This window comes from Alexandromys fortis, unplaced genomic scaffold (genome assembly GCF_014885135.2).
Source record: "Alexandromys fortis isolate MF-2015 unplaced genomic scaffold, M_Fortis_MF-2015_v1.1 scaffold_290, whole genome shotgun sequence".
Lineage (NCBI taxonomy): Eukaryota > Metazoa > Chordata > Mammalia > Rodentia > Cricetidae > Alexandromys > Alexandromys fortis.
This window is the reverse complement of record NW_026068167.1, coordinates 158456-163167: the sequence shown is the minus strand read 5'-3', so window position 1 is coordinate 163167 and position 4712 is coordinate 158456. Positions and strand designations below refer to the sequence as shown.

The 4712-nt window shown below is 45.6% G+C and overlaps 1 long non-coding RNA gene across 1 annotated transcript; it reads left to right on the top strand.

Moving 5' to 3' along the window:
• The first annotated feature begins 1367 nt into the window (after nucleotides 1–1367).
• On the top strand, nucleotides 1368–3746 carry LOC126492122 (uncharacterized). Its single transcript, XR_007589517.1, has 3 exons — nucleotides 1368–1980; nucleotides 2822–2915; nucleotides 3621–3746. It is a non-coding gene; the product is annotated as an uncharacterized lncRNA (long non-coding RNA).
• Nucleotides 3747–4712: the final 966 nt, after the last annotated feature.

The following is a 4712-nucleotide window of genomic DNA, read 5'->3' as shown; positions in this document are numbered from 1 at the left end:
TTTCCTCCACTAAGATCACATCCAATAAACCTCTTCCAAGCAGTGCCTCCAACTGGGACCAGCATTTTAAATGCCAGAGCCTTTGGGTAATATTTGCATTTAAACTACCACAAAAGTCCAACATACATGTACTAAATGACCAGAGAGATCACAGTCTCTTAGGGTATATACTTGTTCACGATATATCCTGCCTTGCCAGACTCAGGTGCTCCTATCTCATAAGACTTGGTTATATGGTCAGCCAATTCTGTGATGGATTTCACCTACTCATTTAGGGGATAAGTCTCTGTGATGTCACACAGTGGGTATTCAGCAGTCAGTTTGCCACTGCAGCGGTGGCAAGCGTCTCATATTTCCCCCCGTGGTGCACACTCCATTGCACACAGCAGGTCTCCCGTGGGTCACAGTCTGGTTTCTGGTTCTGTCATCTCACCAGTCTGAAGCATCTGCATGCTTGTTTTCCTTTAGACTGGTAAAATATTTGATAGGTAGGTGGTGGTATCAAGTGCCTTTAATCCCAGCACTTGGGAGGCAGAGACCGATCTCTGAGTTCAAGGCCATCCTGTTCTACCAAGCAAATTCCAGGATAGCTAGGGCTGTTAACACAGAGAAACCCGGTGTCAAAAAAAAAACAAAACGAAACAAAAACACCAAAAGGAGAAGGAGAAGAAAAAGAGGAAGAGGAGGAGGAGGAGGAGGAAAAAGAAGAAATATTCAAAAACTTCTCCAATGCCACATTACTGGGACTGAAGCAATAAGATGCAGAGACGTGAGGTGACTCCAGGTTGATATAGCAACTGATGGCAGCATCTCAGTACTGCGGGCAGTTCTGGTATACTAGTGAAGAGGACTCTGTTGTTATGGTAACAGTTTGATGAAATGCGGCTAGTGCTGACAACTTGGCAGGATCCAGATTCACCTGGGAGATGGGCCTCTGGGTGTGCCTGTGGGGGCTACCTTGATTACATTAAAGGGCGGCATGAATGGAGAAAGCCAGGAGAAATGCGGCGACATGCATTGCTCGTTTCTGGCTGATGATGCAATACCTACCAGCTGCTTAAGGGACCTGACTTCCCTGCCCTGATGGATGGCACCCTGAACCGTGAGCTACAATAAGCCCTCTCTCCCTCAGCTTGTTATTGTCAAAGGGTTTCTTTCTTCCTTTCTTTCTTTTTCTTTTTCTTTTCTTTTTTTTTTTTTTTTTATCACAGCAACAGGAAGAGAAACTAAGATGAGAGGCATGGTGCCGAGGTGTTGCCTTGTTGGGGTAGTCCCAGGATGCTGGGAGGAGGTGGTGACGGTCTGTTGGTTCGGATCGGTCAGCTGGTATATGTATTTTCTGTTCAAGTAGCATTGAAACGGGATACCACAGGAAGTTCCCGTGAAGGTTTGTGAGATGAATGTCTTGTTATATAACCCAGGCTGGCCCTGAACCCAGCCTCTCGATTGCTGGAACTACTGGCCTGTGCCACTTCGTGTATAATATTAGCTAGCCTGAAGCTGGCCAGCTAGACCAGGATGGTCTTAGGCCATCTTCCTTCTGCCGTCGGAGTTTTGGGAATACAGTCTTGGCTCACCACTCTTAGTAGCACACCTTCTTTTCCTAGCCCCCATCCCTGTTTCTCCTTGCATGCTTATGTGTGTACATGTATGAGGAGGTTACAAGCTGATGTTAAGTATCTTCCTCGATTGCTTTCTATTTACCAGTGGAGAATGTATTTGGCAAACATCTTCAAAGCCATATTATCGGGATCTAGAAGTAAGATACACAGGCACACAGGAGTGTGTGTACGGGGGGATGGATGGACATGGTGACTCCAGGCTGACGTGGTAATTGATGGCAGGATCGATCTTAGTCCTGGGTTGGTCTTGGTCTGTCTGTCTCTCTGGCAGGATCTCTCAGTGAACCAGAGGCTCTCCAGTTCAGCTAGTCAGCCTGCCTTCATCTCTGTCTCAGCAGCTTGAATGCTAGGATTGCAGGTAGGAACCCCATCCTCACACTTGGCCTTGCATGCATTTCATCCATGTAACCATGTCCTCAGCAGCCTCTGCGCGGACTTCTTATATTGATGCTGAGAAGTAAATTACATGAAGGAGTGTATGTTCGCTTAGCAATGTTTTGTCTTTGTTTGGGGGGCAGTGGGAGGTCTGGGGATGGAACATGATTATAGACAGCATGCTCCGCCATTGAGCTGCGTTCCCAAGCCCCAAGGAAATACTTCCTCTGCAGCAAATAAAGTGATAAAAATTTTCCATCTATAATTTTAAACCCTCGGTGAATGGCGAGGAAGTCGGGTGGGTGATTGTGGAGAGCTGTCAGTACAGCATGGCCTTCACCATCTCAGTCCTTATGCTGGTGACGACCTGTGTGAGACACCCAACAAGAGCAGACTGCCTGACATTTCTTCACGGAAGGAAATGGCAGACCCTCACCTGAGACTCCAACTATCCCTCCTGTGCTCCCTGACCAGATGTGGATAATTTTTGTTTTGTTTTGAGACAGGGTTTCTATGTGTAGCCCTGGCTGTCCTGGAACTTGTTTTGTAGACCAGGCTGGCCTTGAACTCACAAAGAAAGATCTGCCTTCCTTTGCCTCCCAAGTGCTGAAATCAAAGGTACCTGCCACAAAGCCTGACACATTTAACATTAATATAGCCATGGCTTATTGGGCTAGGTGGTTCACACCTACGATCCCAGCATTTTAGAGGTGTGGGCAGGAGGATCAGGCCTTGAAAACCATCTTTGGCTGGGCCAGAGAGATGGTGACTCAGTGGGTAAAGCCAATTGCCACCAAGCCTAACAACCTGAATTCTTCCCCCAGAATCTATTTGGTGAAAGGAGAGAACTTCCATCTTTCAGAAAAGGAAGACCATCTTTGTCTACACAGCAAGTTCAAAATCAGCCTGAGCTACAGAGTAAGAATCAGAGCAAAAATCAGGCATAGCGACACTGCCTTTAATCACAATACTGGGAAGGCAGATGCAGGTAGATCTTGGTGACTTTGAGGCCAGCCTGGTCTACAGAGTTCCAGGACAGTCAGAGCTACATAGAGAGATCCTTTCTCAAAACAAAAACAAACAAACAAACAAACAAACAAAAAAACCCAGAAAATAAAATGAATAAAAACAAAAACAATAGCAAAGTAATTGTAAGAATAAGGACTGATATATGCCTACTATGGAGGCTGAAGCAAGGGAAAAATAGGTTCAAAGCTAACCTCGGCCGAATATAAAGCAAATAAGGCCGAGACGGGGAGGATATGAAACATTTGCCCAGCATGTGCAAGGTCTAAGGCTCAACCCAGAACCACATATACACCCCAAAACTGAAGGCTTTTCTTTTTTCCTTTTTTTAAAATTTAATTTTTTTTTGAGATATGGTTTCTCTATGTGTAGCCTTGTCGCCTGTCCTAGAACTCACTGTCCAGACCAGGCTGACCTCAGACTCATAGTAGTCCGCCTGCCTCTGCCTCCTGAGTGCTGGGATTAAAGGCGTGCACCACCACCACCACCGGGCTCCTGAAGGGTTTTCTAATCAAAATCATACATCAACAGGAATAGATGAAAGCTATTGACCACAGAATGGCTAATTACATGATAGCATTTCTCCTACTTCCACAGAATGCTAAGCAGCCATTGCAGAAGAGACTCAGAAAGACAATGTTGCAACAAGAATTGCTACACCTAGGATGCTATGTGAAAGAGCAGAACTGAAGAGTCCAGCCTGTCCTGTGATTGCTCCACGCATGCCTGGTCCCCAGGAGATAAGCGATGAGGTCACTATTTTTAGTTAATTGTGTGTGTATGTGTGTGTGTGTGTGTAAAATTGTATATATCTATTTGTACATATATGTATTTGACTTTTTACTTTTGGTTTTCTGAAAGAGGGTCTTACATACCCTAGGTTGGTCTTGAATTACTGAGTGTCTTAGTTAGAGTTTCTATTGCTGTGAAGAAAAATCATGATTATGGCCTCTTTTGGGGGGAGGGCATTTAGAGACAAGATTTCTTTTTTTAATTGATTTTATTGAGCTATACAGTTTTCTCTGCTCCCTTCCCTGCCTCTCCCCTCCCCTTCAACCCTCTCCCATGGTCCCCATGCTCCCAGTTTACTCAGGAGATCTTGTTAGGGACAAGATTTCTGTGTGTAACAGCCCTAGCTGTCCTGGAGCTTGCTCTGTAGACCAGGCTGACCTCGAACTCCCAGAGATCTGCCTGCCACTGCCTCCCAAGTGCTGGGATTAAAGGCATGTGCCACCATTACCCAGTGACCATGGGCACTCTTATAAAGGAAAACATTTATTTGGGGTGGTTTCCAGTTTAGAGGTTTAGTTCATTATGATCATGGTGGGGAGCATGGCGGCATACAGGCAGACATGGTTCTGGAGAAGGAGCTGCTACATGTTGATATACAGGTAACAGGGTGTAGACTATCCTCACACTGGGCGCTATCTTGAGTATAGGAGACCTCAAAGCCTACCCCACAGTGACACACTTCCTCCAACAAGACCATACCTACTATACTTCCTAATAGTGCCACTACTCCCTGTGAGATTACGGGGGCCAAGTACGTTCAAACTACCACGCAGACCATCCTGCCTTTGTCAGCTGAGTGCTAGGATTGTAAGTACACACCAAACCTGACTCTAATATGTGTGTGTGTGTTTAATTAAAATTTTAAATCAAGTCGGGTGGTGATGGTCCACACCTTTA